The sequence below is a fragment of the Herpailurus yagouaroundi genome, unplaced genomic scaffold (assembly GCF_014898765.1).
Source record: "Herpailurus yagouaroundi ecotype Mexico unplaced genomic scaffold, PumYag 163, whole genome shotgun sequence".
Taxonomy (NCBI): Eukaryota; Metazoa; Chordata; class Mammalia; order Carnivora; family Felidae; genus Herpailurus; species Herpailurus yagouaroundi.
The window spans coordinates 23,098,846-23,116,569 of NW_024412404.1; the positions used below are offsets into that span (position 1 = coordinate 23,098,846).

The following is a 17,724-nucleotide window of genomic DNA, read 5'->3' on the forward strand; positions in this document are numbered from 1 at the left end:
AAAGCTAAAAAAATGTTATGCAAATCATAAGAGAAAATACACGGACAATACTGTACTTACTGAAAAAAAAATCTACATATAAGGTGGACCCGTGCAGTTTAATTCCATGTTGACCAAGGATCAATGGTATGTAAGCTTTTATTATTGATATCATTTTTGTTTTGTTGTCAGAGGTCTCTGATACACTTCCCCTAAAACAGAGCTATCTAAAAAAAAAAAAAAAAAACACTTTTATTCTCCTATGCCTAAAAGCTTAACTCTATACCTCAAAGCCTATTTGCCACATATGCAGAAACATGTACATTAAAGGAAACCGTAGGGGGATGTTATGACACACTGTCATGATGATGGCTCCAATGACATCCTTTGAAACCATCAGCTCAGCATACTGAGAAGGGACAAGAAGGTTCCAAGTGAATGTCCCCTGAGGACTTAGTTTAGAAAGGCTGATCACCAATCTCATTGGTGCTCTTCTCGTTTCTATCTTCCAAGCCTGTCTCCAGGTGTCCCTCTCCCATCATGACTGGCAGGACTACTCACATTTCCTGCCTCCTCCTCTCAATGCACCCTAAAGGGTGCATGCATCTTTTCCCAGACAACCTGGAGTCCACTTAGCCCTTTTCTCAAAGACAAGCTAGGCATTGATGCCCACTAAATTCTCCAGGCCATTCCCACTGCCACCCACTTACCCCCGTGTGCTGCCTTCTCCCCTAATTTGCATTACCCTAGTAGCCAGCTCTGTACCTGATTGAACAAGTACCCAGGCAAGGCAGTTGTGCTGACCTGCTATCAAGTCAGAGCTCTGATTTGTGAAACAAAGACTGGGGACATGGATGACCCCACTCTTCCTGGAAGACAGGGATGGAGAGCCTACTCATTAAGCCTGCTATTCATCCCTAAAATGAACAGGTTTTCCTGTAGTGAGTTATAGATGTAAAAGGTTCCTCCTCCCACAGGCTCTGCAGATAGGAAGGCAAATATATAGAGCATGGCCCACTCTGGCCTGCTCCCCTCCTGATGTGTGCCTACACATGCAGGCAAATGAAATCTGTCTGAACCCTATGAGTAATCTTGAGTGAGTCCTGTCTCTCTACCCTCAACCCAGTCTCATTCGAATTAAAAAGCCTCAGGAAACAAGAAGCAGTCCACCACAGAAAACACCAGAGCTACCAAGCAGCAGCCAGAAGGTATTTACGTACTCCATATCCAGAGTGTCTAGGCAGGGTACAGGTGTAGTAACATCTCTAATCCAGCTCACAGATTGGCTTGCAAATGTACTTTGTCACAGCTCTGCACATTTCCCCTGGAATTCAGAGCTATTTCTTTGTGCTCTTGCTGAGTGTTCACACAGATATTGGCTCTATTACCTGGATTCCCAGTCAGAACCAGGCAGCCATGGCTGCAGTGTTTCTGCCTCAACAGGGAGGCAAAGCAGGTTCATGGCCACTTGCATTAATCATACCTATAACCTGATAGCCAATTATAATCCTTCATATAATCCTTCATTGGAGATGCTCCCAATCCAGCCTGATGTTCTACCTCTGGTTCCCTCTGCAAGAGCCTGCATGGCTGGGGTGGTATGGAAGTGATTTTCTCCCACTCATCAGCTTGACAGAAGTCAATCAGCTTCTCAGGAGAGATCTAAGTATAGTAGTTTAAGCAAATTGTAGGACAACCTCCAGTGTCTTTTCCAGCCCCAAATCCAAGAGAATTACTCTGCCAGGAGTCCCCCTCCACTCTTTAATATTTCCAGATAGTAGGAATTATATCAAACTTGGGAAGCCCACTCTGACCATAGCTAAGAGACAATGCACTTATTCCAATGTCCCATCACTTCTACTCTGATCATGTGCAAAATAATCATGAGGAAATAGGAGTAAACAGAAATGAAAACACTGACCACAAAGTTTTATTTAGGAATAATGATGATCAAAAAAAGAAGGGAAAGTGAAGAAGCCCAACACCTGAAATGGATCTATCAAAAATAACTTTTTTTAGAAAGTTATATACAATTATGCATTATCAGGTAACTAAGAACTAAGAACAGTATCATAAACCATAAAACAAAGAATTAGAAGCAATAAATAGCATTAGAGCTAAAGAAAAACAGATTGAACTAGACTATCCACTCAAATTGTGAGAGAAGAAAATATTAACAGGAATATTTGATTTCTTGAGTAACTATCACATAGGTCAGCTGGAATAGAATACTGAAAGAATTGAAAATGGCTATTGAATAAACATTGAAAATTAAAGTGATTTACTGGTTCTGGGTAAATTATGATACAGAAGTCAGCCAAAATATAGAAATAATTAGGTCCTTCTCTTAAATGAATGAGCCAATATTATAATATCAAGCCAAATTTTCATTTATGTGCAACAGCGATGAAGGTATTCTTGACATGAAAAGCTGCATAACAATGAAGAGGTTATTCTCAGTAAAAGCCATAGTAACTAATACTCACTGAGCACAGCCCTATTGGCCCCAATCTGTGCCAGTCATTTCTCTATGACCCATCATGTACTAACCTGTTCTATCCTCACAATCTAGCAGGTAGGTACTATATTATTATTTGGGCATGACATCCAGCACAGTGGTTGTTATGGGTTCGGGTTGACCATCAGACCCGGGAGACACGATGGGCTTTCACCAAACACTAAACTGGAAAGTTTATCGAAGGACGCAGGACAAGAAATGCAGCAGATACTCATCTTCAACTCACTGGAAGAAGGCCCAGCAGGCTGCCCAGACTAGCAAACAATACAGTCAGGATGGCTAAAGGTGATCCCAAGAAACCAAAGGGCAAGATGTCTGCTTATGCCTTCTTTGTGCAGACATGCAGAGAAGAACATAAGAAAAACCCAGAGGTCCCTGTCAATTTTGCAGAAATTTCCAAGAAGTGCTCTGAGAGGTGGAAGACAATGTCTGGGAAAGAGAAGTCTAAATTTGATGAAATGGCAAAGGCAGACAAAGTGTGCTATGATCGGGAAATGAAGGATTAGGGACCAGCTAAGGAAGGCAAGAAGAGGGACCCTAATGCCCCCAAAAGGCCACCATCTGGATTCTTCCTATTCTGTTCAGAATTCCGCCCCAAGATCAAATCTACAAACCCTGGTATCTCCATTGGAGATGTGGCAAAGAAGCTGGCGAGATGTGGAATAATTTAAGGGACAGTGAAAAGCGGCCTTACAACAAGGCAGCAAAGCTGAAGGATAAGTATGAGAAGGATGTCGCTGACTAGAAGTCTAAAGGAAAGTTTGATGGCACAAAGGGTCCTGCCAAAGTTGCCCGGAAAAAGGTGGAAGAGGAAGATGAGGAGGAAGAGAAGGAGGAGGAGGAGGAGGAATAAAAAAAACGGTTTATCTGTCTCTTTGTGAATACCTTAGAGTAGGGAGCGCCGTCATTGACACCTCTCTTATTTGAGGCATGTCTGTTGCCCTCGTTAGGTTTAATTACACAGTTGGGTCATGGTCATATTGTAGTCTCTTCAAAGTGCTCTAGAAATTGTCAGTGGTTTACATGAAGCGGCCATGGGGGTCTGGAGCACCCTGAAATTGTATCAAAGTTGTACATATTTCCAAACATTTTTAAAATGAAAAGGCTCTCATGTTCTCCTCACTCTGTGCACTTTGCTGTTGGCTTGACAAGGCATTTAAAGATGTTTCTGGCATTTTCTTTTTTGAATTTGTAAGGTGGTGTTAACTCTATGGTTATTGGCTAGAAATCCTGAGTTCTCAACTGTACATATCTATAGTTTGTTAAAAAAAAAAAGGACAGAACCACCAAGACAAGATCTTGATTGATGCTCCTCGCGTGGCTTGAGGCTGTGGGGAAGAAGCCTTTTGGAGGGGCTGTAGCTCAGGGCGTGCACTGTGAGGCTGGGACTGTGGACACTGCAGTGGGCATCTGTTTAGCTTCAGGTTGTCTTGTTTCTGTATATAGTGACCTAGCATTCTACTGGCATTCTTAGCTGTGGAAAAGGGGGGTGTCAGCTGGCACGAGAAGTGTTTGGATCTTTTTTTAGTTAAGTGCGGTAGTTTTAAACTGTTTTGAAACAAACTGTAGAACCCTTCATTGTCAGCAAAGCGAAGAGCCACTGCATCAATGAGTTCAAGAACCTTCTGTACTAAACACAATTTGCACCGTTCTATTTTTTTGTATGTTTAGAATGCTGAAATGTTTTTGAAGTTAAACAAACAGTATTACATTAAAAAAAAAAAAAAAGGCCCAGCAACTATCTTCACATCTTATTTACGTGACACAAGTACCATTGCCCCAGACAATGGCTAAAAGCTGTGTAGAAGTTACCTTGACACAGAGCCGCAGCCTCAGTTTCTCACCCATCTTTCTACTCACCTAGGCTGAGGCCTGCATGCCAACTCACAGGCACAGTCCCCCACAGCAGCAAAGGCAGCTACAACATTCCACATTTATCCTGTTTGGTTTTTAAGAGAATCATGCTCGGAGAAGACAAGCTCCGAGGTCATTCTCGCAGGCAGGCATAGACCCACCCAGGCCAGAGATGATCTCTGTTACAGCTAAGTACTTTGTATAAGGGAAATTGGAGTTTTTAGGGTTTTTTTACGTTTATTGGAGACAAAGATAGCATGAAGGGAGGAGGGGCAGAGAGAGGTGGAAAAAGAATCCCAAGCAGACTCCACACTTTCAGCATAGAGCCCAATACGGAGCTTGAACTCAACGAAACCGCAAGATCGTGACCTGAGCCGAAACCAAGAGTCGACACTTAACTGACTAAGCCACCTAGGGGTCACGGGAATTTGGAGCTTCTTGTAGAATGCATAATTGCTCAGTTCATTGTTCTCACATCATATGAATCCATTTTCGGCTTCAAATGTAAAAACAAATCCCAAAGAGAAGGAACAGGAAGAGTCAGATGTCTATTCCAGTTATACAGACCAAATCCTTTCTCTAGGTAACACTCCTTCTAATGGTACCATGGAGTTTTTTTGTTTTAATTCTGTAACTACCTGGAAAAGCATCAGTACCCGAAAAGGCTGAGGCTCCTGAGTCATTAGGCCAGTGAGAGAGACCAAAGCAGGCTGTGATGGAAACCAGCAGGCCAAGTCCAGGAACTCACCAGGAGACTAGTTCTGATTTGGGGAAACAAAGCACATACAAAAATTTATATATATATATATATGTATATGTATATATGTATATGTGTATATATATATGTATATGTATATATGTATATGTGTATATATATATATATATATATATTCCACACACTACAAAGGCCTCCCTGAAAACTCAAGAGAAGTGATAAGACATGTTCTTAGAAAGTCAACAAGAGCTAATCAAAGGCTGACAGGCTTCTGAAAGGATCCCTGTGTTTATTTCCAAGGTGGTCTTTGAAGGTGTTTCAGAAGTCAAGGACACTAACAGGAAGAGTCAACACAAAGTTAACTGGAGTTAAAAAAGAACAAACAAAAAGGCCTGTTTTGTCTTCCCAGAGGTAAATGGGAAGGAACAGCATGAGAAGTGCTTAGGTCAGAACCCATTGCTACTGACCTGTTAGCTTCTGGGGCCAGGGCCACCCCTCTCCAAGGGACAATCCTAGATCAAGTATCAGTATATGGACTTTCAGCCTAGATATGGAGAAGTTCAAGGATGGCTGAATAGGTAAATCCATAGCATGCACCCACTCACAACCCTCTTGGGTCAAGCAAAGATACATGTTACTATGTCATTCTTTATAGCTGACATCAGCAAACTGGCCCATGGGCCAGACCCAGCCATCACCTGTTTTAGTAAAGTTTTACTGGAAATACAGCCAAGGCTGACCTCATGAGCATGCAACCTGCAGTCACTGAGGAACCACACTTAGGGCCCCATATTTAGTTTAATGGGCCACTATAGACTTTTTAAAATTCTTCAACACAGAGCTACAAGTCTTGATAGTGTACTGGGCCCTACATACAATGTAGTGGGTCCTGAACATAGCTATGTTTATGAATAGTCTATGGTTGCTTTTGTACCAAAAGGGCAGAGTTGAATAGTTCCAACAACCAAAGACATTATCTGGCCCTTTGCAGACAAAGTTTGCTGCTATTGCTTTATATAATACTACATTGTGCACACCCTATATAGAATAGAAAGGAGCACGGTTGTGCTGTAACAGAAACTGCAGGCTTGGATTAACACAACCTGGAGATAAGCCGGGCTCTGCCTTTGGTAGGCTCATTGGCCCTACTTTACCTCATTTCTCGCCCTCAACTTCCTCACCGTTATGTAAAAGTTGTATCCTGTATTACCAACATTTTAATCGCAAATGTTCTTTGTGTAAGAGATCTCATACCTCTATAAGGAAAAATGATGATATTATAAAAACTTAGGAACTTGTCACGAAGTGTGGAAAGTAAGAAAACCCAGCTGGTTGCTAGTCATTTGACACATCTTTGGAAAGCCTGTAGACTCACTGTGTCTTGGAACATCCTTCAGGAAGGAGGAGGATTAATGTATTGGCTGACTCCTTGCCATCCTCTGTTGAATGTTCTTACTGGTTAAAGCTACCCCCAAGGGTGATTAACTTTCTCCCAAGTTGTATCACTCCACCCTCTGAGCAGCCAGCTGTGTATCAAGTCAAGCTGAACCTGACACTGGAGCTGCCATAGCAACAATGGGAGAATGCTGAAGGTCTGCTTCTACCTCTAGGGCCTGAGCCCAGCTGGGACCTCAGAAAACAAGATAACTCAGAAGATAATTCACAATATTAATTCTTCTAATCCATGAAAACATTTTCCATTTATTTGCATCTCCTTTTATTATTTTTATTTGCATCTCCTTTAGTTTTATTATTTTTGGAGGATTTCTTTTTAATCTCTTTTTATAGTTTTCAGCATACTTTGTAGTTTTTATTCTTTTAACATTCATCTTTGAGAAACACAGAGTGTGGGTGGTAGAGGGGCAGAGAGAGATGGAGACACAGAATCTGAAGCAGGCTCCAGGCTCTGAGCCATCAGCACAGAGCCCAATGTGGGGCTCAAGCTTAAAATTGTGAGACCATGACCTGAGCTGAATTCAGACATTTAACTGAGCTACACAGATGCCCCCAATGTAGTTTTTGGTACAGAAGTCTTTTACCTCTTTGGTTAGGTTTATTGCTATTTTAATTTTTGATGCTATTATAAATGGAACTGTTCATTTCCTTTTGGGGTGGTTCATTATTAGTGTATAGAAACACAACTGATTTTTATATGTTGATTTTATGCCCTGCCATTTTATTCAAATAAATATTTTAAGGCTTTGCAGTCTATATGCAAGTCAAACAGTGTAGTGCACCACACTAACAGAATGAAGGCTAAAAAACACATGATCTCAGTACACAAAAAAACACTTGACAAAATTCAACACCCTATCACGATAAATAATGCTCAAAAAACTAGGTGTGAAAGTAATATACCACAACATATTTTTTGTAAAAAGCTATGTATGACAAGCCCACAGCTAACATCATACTCAATCATGAAAAATTCAAAGTTTTTCCCTTATGACTGGGTACAAGGCAAGAAAGCTCACTCCTGTCACTTCTATTCAAAATAGTACTGGAAATCCTAGCCAAAGCAATTAGGCAAGAAAAATGAATCCAGATCAGTAAAGAAAATGAACTATTAGCAGATGATATAATCCTATAGAGAGAAACCCTAATTGACTCTTTGTTATTTATTTTGAGAGCACATGCGAGTTGGGGAAGAACAGGGAGGGAGGGAGAGCATTCCAATCTCTGACAACATGCAGCCACATGCAGGGCTCGACCCCACAAACCACGAGATCATGACCTGACCTAAAACCAAGAATCGGATACACTCAACCCAGTGAGCCACCCAGGTGCTCTGCTAATTAACTTTTAATCATGAAAAAGTAACCTCTCAAATTTTGACAGTTGGAACTTCAAAGACCCACTGTATATTCTATCTTTTAAATTAAAGAAAAAGAAAAGTTTTGTAGTTCCTTTTAGTGACATCTTAATACTCTTTTCTCTGCTTAAACTCTTAAATGCTTCTTACAGTCCTAGGGGAAGAACAGGGACATATGAATACAAACTGTCTGCAATCAGATCTGCTTATCAACAAGGGGTTTGAGAACCAAGTGACCAGAGTATTTCAGGAAGACACACAACATGCTTTCCCAAGATGGATGCCCCAGAGCATTCCCTCCCCACACCCTCACCACACCTGTACCCTATGTACACAATGCCTAGAAGCCAGACAAGTAGAAGTTGGATTTGTGGCAAATTGAGAATAACCAAAGTATACTGGGGCTTCTGGAAGCAGAAAGGGTGCATGTAGAAATGCTGGAGGAAAAAGTAGGCTTTTCAAAAGTATGCTTTTGGTAACATGCTGCATTACCACCATATAACAAAGTTCTAAAATGGCTTTTGGTATGTGATTCAAAAAGCTCAGTTTGTTAAAAGGGTAGATCCCTAGGTATTCCACCCAAGACAGCTGGCCCATTTCACTGGAAACTTAAGCTCAAGGAGTCTTAAATTTTGACTATTGTTCACAAACAAAATTTGTATTCTAGCAGGGTGAAGTTTCATCTGAACTGTTAATTCTACCTGAAACCCATCAACATTTCCCTCCCCCATGATATTTACAACTTGGGAATGAAACAATGTAAGGCAGGAAGTCAGCAAACTTTTTCTGTAAAGGACCAGATAGTAATATCTTAGGCTTTGCAGGCTATAAGGTGTCTGTTGGAATTACTCAATTCTGTCTGGGTAGCATGAAAACAGCTATAGCCAATATGTAGATGAATGAGGTTGGCTATAGTCCAATAAAACTAAATTTTACTTTAAAAACCAAGTAGCTACCAGGATTTGGACCATGGGGCATAGTTTGCAGACCCTCACTATAAGTAAGTGAGAAACCTCAATCTTAGCCCTGCCTTCTTGGAAGGCCTAACTATCCTAGCCTTAATTGCAAATGTGGCAAAATTTCATCCAAAAGATGTACTGCCCCACTTGGTCCTGAGTCCCCTCTTCTTTTCCCATATAAGTTCTTTGTGCTATCAATCTGAACTCATCAAGCAAAAGTGTGCTATCCCCAGGCTAATAGCTGCCCCATTTCTGACAGTGGGTAGTCAAGCCTGCTCTGGTCTAGCAGCCAGCTCTCCCATTTCTGGCAATGACTGATAACAGGAGGGAGCCTTTGCACAAAGAGAGCTGGCTCAGCAAGCTCGGGAGAAAATGATTTTCTCTTTCAGTAGGGAAAAAAAAAAAAAAGGTTAAAAATGCCAATGTTGTGTTTGCTCTATAATTATTCTATTAATCCTGACCTTGAAAACTGAAAATCAACTACCATATAATCATAGCATAATTGTCTGGTAATATCTGTCCTTGAAACTACAACACTGGAATCCATTCTCAGAGCTGGAATTCACACAGTAATTAATCTTAAACTCTTGGAAGAATTCAGACACAGCAAAATATACGTTCCTTAGTCAACTCTTGATGAAGATACTATACATTAAAATGTCTGATGTATTTGGGCCACAGAAGGTTTACAGTGAAGGAAATATGTACTTTTAGATGTGTTTATAACAGGCAACATTTCCTGACAGCTATAAAGCTGGTAAGGCAGAACTTAGATAGAAGCCCTGTTTTGTCTCTTGTGGGCACCAAATTAATCAATCTAGTAAGTATAAAGGAGCCAATCAGATAATTAGTCATCTGTAACAATACTGGAAGGCTTTATGGAGACCACAAACAATACCAGTTAACCCATGACATGACTTACATACAATTGACTTGAAGAGAAGAGCCAATGAGTGGTATGTTATTCAGGAGCTCAGTCAGTTAAAAAGACAGACTTTAAAAGGTATGAGGGGTGGGGAAGGAGGAGTAAAGTGAAGGTATAGAGGAAAGAGATATACTCAGCCAGGAAACTGGTACAGCAGTTGTAATCATGGTCTCACAGCTAGTCTAGCCAAACCTATTTCCTAGTTTCCTTCCAACTTTTATTCCAAGTCACAGATCCCTACAAACCTTTAAGTCATGAAATATTAGGACATTACCTTAAACATTGTCTCTGGGGAAGAGCAATGTTACATTTCTGAGCCTGCTTTGTTCTACTTTTCCCTGACACCCAGGAAGAGGGACAGTCTGTTCAGAGACTCCTCAGGCAACTAAAAAGCCAAGATTCCAAACTCCACTAATGCTCACGTTCTGTTTACTAAGTGCTCTGCCTCTCTGGCCAAACTGAACTCCACCTGGAGGACTGAAGAGATATGAATGCTGCACTCTTGAGTCCCAGCATTCTGCCCGTCTGAGGAGAGCAGCCAGGAAGACCTTCCACCAGCCTCACAAACTCTTCATGAAGGCATTTCATCAATATTTCCTGACATCCCCTCTGGGGTTTTACACTCAGATATCTCCCTGGCAGCCAGTTCTGGAACATGAGGGGGCTCTGTTGCTGGGCCCCTGTGAATGGGCAGACCAGGGATTTGTAGCCATACATTTAAATAGCTTATTTATCTGTGCATGTTCCCCATTAATTACTCCTGCCTTCCATTGGATTTGTGCTTAGTAATTTTCTCCTTACACAGATAATACAGATAAAAGCTGATGGGCTGTACTGGCCCTGGGCTGGACAACTGCAAAGCCTTGATGCATTGATGCTGATACGTGCAGAGGAAATGGATGCCACGGATCACAGCTGGTGGGCAGCTTCTGTGTTCCAGAGCAGGAAGCCTGGTCTACCATTCATGCATATTCCTTTCCACTTCTGATTTTTTCAGTGACAGCCAGTAAGACCTACTAACCGAAGGATAACCCTCCAGAATCTTGCTTAATGATTTGTCATGAGGGACACAGGGTAACTTTTCTGTTACTTTCTCTTTAGGTTCCCTGACCCTTAACAAATGGTTGAAGACACTATCAGAGCAGTTCACCAACCCTGGAATTTTGCTGCCTGCATGCACTGTAAGCACTTAGAAGAGTTAGCAAGTATTTTCCATTGAGAGGACTTACATAAAACAGGAGTTTGTATTTAGCAGGAAACCTTTTTCTCCTTCATGCCATGTCCTGGTTCTACAAAGTTTTAGAGTTTCTATTCTAGCTGTTCAGTGTTTGGCCAGCCAGCCCATATCTGTCTGCCTTGCTCACCACATCTATTCACCCGACAGGTGCAGACCAACTGCCCCAGGAGAACATTTTGGCTAGGACATCGTCAGTGTTCTAATCACCAGTGGCAATGCCAGGCTACCAAGGAGTGCAAATCATCATCAGGGGAGAGTCCACATAATGGCTCTGCATATTCAGCTTGGACTTACAAGCTGCTGTAGGTAGCTTTTATGAATACTGGGGGACAATGCTGAAATGAACAGTAGCTTTGGCCTGATATCACGGTCACATTGCATTAAAGACAGCTCTGGCTTGCCATTCAGCCTGAGCTGCAAACACCTCCTTTCTGCCACTCACAGATCTGATGCTGTTGACTGATGTTGCTTGCACAGAGAATTCAAGGATGACACAGCTGTCTACATAGCAGTGTCCTAGTGAACTTTGAAGTTCAGTGTGAAAGAAGGGAGATCTCTCCACTGGCATCACCTTGGAATAAACTGGTTCTTCATTCAATGTTATCAGTGCTAAAGAAGGCAGTGCCTCCAACAGATCATGTTCCTACCCTCCCCTCATCCTTTTGACAAACTTACCCCTTTTCCTGTGTTCTTTGCCTTAGTAAAGGGTACCACTATCCCCTCAGTTGTCCAAACTAGAAACCGGGGGGCTGTTGCTAGCACTTTGCTCTTTTCCTAATCCCACCACCTATACAGTAACCAAGTTCCACCGATTCAATCTCCACAATGTCACTGAACAGATTACTCCTTATTCTCATCACAGACACCTAAGATATTTGGGCTAGACTACTAACATATCCTCAGCTAGGGGCTCCTGCTCCCTAGTCCCTCCCCATTCAGCTCAGTCCACCCTCTATACATCATTAATTTTTATCCTAAAATAAAAACCTGCCCATGGCACTCCTATTTAAAACTTCTGATGCCTCCCATAAACTAATAGGATAAAATTCAGACTCTATACACCATTTTTGCTTTTAAGGTTTACGGCCTTCAAACCGGCCACACATTTTTTCAACTTCACTTCCTCCTGTTACCTCCACACCCTCATGCTATGTGAGCCCAACCACACCTTCCCAACCAAGCCAAACCCTTTCACATAACCCTCTTCCTTCCTCAAGACCCATTTCTCCTGCCTTCTCAGTGGGGAAAATTCATACCCACTCTCCAAATTCTCTCAAAGATATTATTGTCTTCTGGAAGACGTTCTCAGATACCCTTTACCTATCATGATATAATGACTTTTACCGTGTTGGTAATCAGTATTTCACATGCCTATTATCTAAGGTCACAGTGGGTTTCTTAGTCTCTGAACTTCTAGCCCTCAAAGTATATTCTGTACACACGGATAGTTAAGGAAAGAAGAACAAGAGACCATTAGTGTGTTGCTTAGAAAAAACATACAGAAAGCACAAGTTCTATCTTTTATATGGGTAGACATCCCGTAATACTAAAGAGTCCAAGCTTTAGGGGGAAATGGATGTTGTCGAGATATAACCTCTCTTTGGAAAGCAAGTGGAATCTCCACCAACTTGGCCAACTTCCCTGTATGTATTAAAGCCAGGTATTTTACTAGAAAATCACACTTGCAGGGGCCCCTGGGTGGCTCCGATGGTTAAGGGTCTGACCTCAGCTCAGGTCGTGATCTTGAGTTTGAGCCCTGCATCAGGCTCTGTGCTGACTGTTCAGAGCCTGGAGCCTGCTTTGGATTCTGTGTCTCCCTCTCTCTCTGTTCCTCTCCCGCTCATTCTCTGTGTCTCTCTCAAAAATAAATGTTAAAAAAAAGAAAGAAAAATATCACAACTTGCCCCTCAAATCCAAGGCTCTCAGCCAACTCCAAGCCCAGATGGATCAAAGGTCACTGGCATGATACTACCATCCCTGACATGCCCAGATGCACTCCTGTTGTGCATCTGAGTCAAAGACAGGCTGCTGGAAGATCATCACAGCAATATAAATATGGTTCCAAAACTTCAGATCAGGCAGAGCTGGACAGAAGAGGTAAGGGAGTACACATAATCTGTGGGAGACAGGAAACAAGATTTTAAGAAAGTCAAAACACATTTTTTTTCCTTTCAGTATTTATCCACAAAGGAAAAACTAAAAGGTTAATATACAGGTTGGGATTTACCCTTTTGCTGGAGAATGACAATTTTAACACCTGTAGTTGAAGTGCTAATCTGCCAAATGCTAAGTATCTTAACTCTTATTTTCAGGCTTCATGCGCGCACATGTGCTCACACAGGTTACTTCCCACCAGCAGGCTGAGAATAAAAGCATCAGAACATACCTAGGAATTGGACTAGAGACAAACAGGGAATCCAGTAGGGCAGAATGCATCAAACATGAGTCCTTTAAAAGGCCAAGTCTTCTCCCCACTGGTGTCCAAATGGACACCAGCCCAAGCATGCACCTTGCCCCAAATGACCAGAGGACCTCCAATTAGACCTTATTTCAACATCCATTTTCATTGTAGAACTAGATCTTTACGGTTCCACACAGCATGGTCCAGAGTATGAAACTAGAGGATTGGAAAAACACATGCTTTTTATTTCTAGGCATGCTTGGTTCTGTCAACGACTTCAATGCAACAGCCCAAGGTGTGGTTGCGCTCACAACATCCTTAATGTGTGTCAGCTTCTGCATATGAGAAATAGAAAATAAGCCCCAAAGCATTGTCATTTCATCTCAAGTGGCAAAAGTAGGGAGCTGACAAGTAACAGTAAGTGTGTAATAAATTCCAGTGATAGGCTAATTCTGTAACCATCTTCATTAGAAATCTGTACTCTTCTGAAGTGAAGAGAAAGCCCTGGTATTTGGCTGAGCCAATGACATTCAAAAGCTCCCATGAATCCTCCTCCTCCCCCTCCCATACGTAACTGTCACAGGCTACACAGGCCACACTGCAGGTTAGAAGGCAAAAAGTATTCGATTTTCATCCCTCCTTAGGTTGAGATAAAAGGTGAAGAATGGCCAGGATAAATAAGGTCATTCCCCTTGTAGGTCTTGCTTATTTAGATCTCATTTTGAATGCATAGAAACTAATCTCTGCTAGTTGAGATTTTTCCCCCCCTCACACAATGTGAAATACAGCAGTAAATTGATGATGTTGGTATTTGTAAGTATCTGTAGTCAACAGAGGCAACAGGTTACATAGAAGAGAATAAATAAAAAGTTTCTTTCCAGAAGGAAGTAACCCATTGATACTACATCAGTTGCTGCTAGGCCAACCCTAAATTCATTTTTGTATAGTGAATAGTTCTCTTTTATTGCATTAATAGTTGAGCAACAACGAATACTTGGCAACTTCCCAAAATTAAATTCTAGAGTCATCAGCTACGTCTAATGATACAAGCATCTCTTGGAGCAAAGAGGACTTGGCAGATAAGGATATATGCCCAGATACTTAAAAAAGAGTTAAGAAATAACTTATCAAGAAAGAGAAAGTAAAGCCTTCTCTTATAATGACAATTTGGACACATATAACTTTTTCTTCCTCATTGCACCTCCTGCCCCATTCTCATTGAAAGGCCAAAGTTCATAAAATTAGAGGAAAATTTGTGATCAGTAGTAGAAACAGAGGAAGTAAGGATACTCTCAAGTTAGGAACTTCTAGAATGCCTCCTATAGAACTGTCTGGGTTGAAGAAAAGTTGATGGCTCATTCCTTTTCTCACCAACTACTCACAAAGTTAGCATAAGAGACATAAGCAGGAGATGTGTGGGAAGGAAGTGGTGCTGAGCCTTGGGACAGTTGATTGACAAAACAGTTTACACCAGCACTGCTGGGAAAGGAAAAAAGATCTGGCAAAATCTTGACCAGTCAGCCCAGCACACTCACAGTACCAAATACAGTATGGGGACTACATGGTCCTCCAAGAGATGGTCATACCTAAACCCCATCCCAAGACCAACTACAAAACTCAATTCATGGGTCTCTTAGCAAAATGAAAATGTAGGGCTCCTTGTTCAAAAGGCATCAGAGGCACCTGGGTGGCTCAGTTGGTTAAGTGTCTGACCTCGGCTCAGGTCATGATCTCACAGTTGATGAGTTTGAGCCCCATGTTGAGCTATGTGTGACAGCTCAGAGCCTGGAGCCTGCTTTGGAGTGTGTGTGTGTGTGTGTGTGTCCCTCCCTCCTTCCCCCTACCCTGCTCGCGCACATGCACTCTCAAAAAAACATTTAAAAAAAAGTGCATTATAAAATTTAAGGTAACAACAGCAGAACCTTACACAAAGCATAGAACCCTTTTAAACATGGGCCCCTATGTGACTGCACAGGTGGCATGCCCATGAGAAGAGCCGCACCTATTTACCTGAGTAACTACTCAAAATTTTCTTGGTCATTCATCAGCCTAGTATTAATCTGGGCACCCTCCTCCACTCTAACATTGCTCTCTGAACTCGTCCCCTTCCCTCTTCCTCTCTAACCTGGCTATCCCTGATACTACTGTCTACCCTAAGCCTTCCCAAGCAGTTGCTGAGGCCTTTTCAATTTACCTCTCAGTGAGAGGATGGTAGGAGTCCTCCTTACCCCCTTCACTGTGCTTCCAAACAGTCCTCCCCCATCTTACTCAGAGACACTCCTTGTCACCCATCCACCTTTCACAAATTTATCATCTATTGGCCACCAAGTCAACCCTGCACTCATTCTAGACTCCCAAAAGCAGCATCTGCCTTTCCACCTCTGGCATCTTCTTGGCCAATCTAACATCACAGTGGATAACCTACCCCCAAACCTAGCTTGCTGATCAGCAACCTGACCTCCATACCATCCCCCACTCCATTCCAGCACTGCCCCCCATACTGTAGGCATTCCTTAAATGAAACTGAACCACCACAGAATCTTTTTCAGTTCTTTCAGGTCCTTCTCTCTTCTAGTCAGTTTACTTTAGCACCCCCAATAAGACTATTATTTATCCTCATCGAGACCTCCAATGCATTGACTTCCTCCATTATTGCATTATCCATTACTCCCCTGCTGTCTTTACTTTTCGCTTAGTCTAATTTAGATTCCATTGTTCATCGTTATAATTGCTCCCTTGCAGAGTCATCATCTCCTTTACTGCTTTTCCTGCTGTATATTCATGTGGGAAAACCCCAACTAGCTGCCTGCTAAGGGCTAAATGGAGTCAAAAAAAAAAAAAAAAAAAAGATCCTGGAGTCAAAGGCCAAAATAAAATGATAGCCACACCTTATTGATGCTAGTACCTTTTTTTTATTTCAAAGCTAAAGAACAAAATTCTAAGCACGCAACAAGATAAGGCACACTAAGACAAAGGAACAAAAATCAGATTAGTTGATAAACGTCTTCCCTAAAATCCTACATCAATTAATTCTATGGGATTTTTCATAGTAAAGATTGTGGCTTCAGAATTCTGATCCTTGTAAACACTCATACATGTCCAAGGACAACAGAAGCAAGCTCTTCCAAGTAGGCTCACCACGTGTATCATCCCCCAAATAAACACACCCCACACTGTCAAAAGAGGAATCAAAGCCAGAAAATCAAGTGAGGAGGTCCCCTCAGTAAGAACGATAAAATGAGCAAAATAAGTTGTCCAGGTAATTGTTAATATGGTTATAAAACTTACTGTAAATATTAAAAATAAGTCCTCCTGTGAGGATTGAATGTAAACTGTTCTGACCAGTGTCTGACATACAGTGGACTACGATCATTACAAAGAAATGTATTTGTAAACTAATCTCAATCTCCAGTCCCAATCTCTAGGAGACAAATTCAAGTAAATTTATGGGAAAGGAAAGGATGAAACAGAAAATGTAAAGAGAAAGGAAATAAAAATCACATTAAGTTTTCCTCCTCTCCCAGATTAAGTCAGAAAACAGTGTTCTACGAAGCTAATAATTAGATGTGGGAGTATGTGTGCACGCATGTGTAGCTGTTGTTTCATCTAATGCTGTGATCCTCATTCTACAAGTGTACACCCTATTTACTCAGCAAAGTGTTGTTTTCTAAATCCACAGGGCCACCATGGAGTGATGCAACTCAGTGGCCCTATACACAGCCCAAATATTCACAGAGTGTGAGTCTTCCTTTGTGGCCCCACAGAAGATATGGCTAAAAAGAGAGCAGACCCCGCTAAAACTGGGAAGTGGCCTCCTACGGCCTTGGACCCCAAGGCCTCTTGCACAGAAGCTGGTCTACCTCAACCCACACAGCTAGAGGACAAGCCATTCCAGGATGGAGCCAAAGCCTTGTCACCAGTCCTAAGAGGACTTCAAGATTCCCAGTCTCCGAGCCCAAGACTTCCTGTGGCAGAGTAGCAGTAGTCTACGCTCTTTGCCTTCTGTTATCCTGACTACCCTCACCCCTCCTGAAGAGGTCTTTCAGCACAAGAACATTAAAACAATGCTACACACAAGGCATCTTTAACAGCAATGGCAGTTATTTGAATTGATAGTGGAAATTGCCAGAACCAAGCAGCAGAAGGGAGACAGAGAATCAGGAGACCGTAATTAGAGGACACAAGATATCAAAAGAACAAAAAGGAACTGGAACCAAGAGGATACCGATTATCTTAGGGCCAATTGCTTAAATTTCCATAATTTCACTCATTTTGTGTATATAATCATACTCACCTTGAGGGTACATTTATAATCTCCATGTAA

General features: G+C 41.8%; 1 pseudogene; it reads left to right on the plus strand.

The window, feature by feature from the left end:
* The first annotated feature begins 2,637 nt into the window (after positions 1-2,637).
* LOC121036875 (high mobility group protein B3-like) lies at positions 2,638-3,760 on the plus strand (annotated as a pseudogene).
* The last annotated feature ends 13,964 nt before the right edge of the window (positions 3,761-17,724 follow it).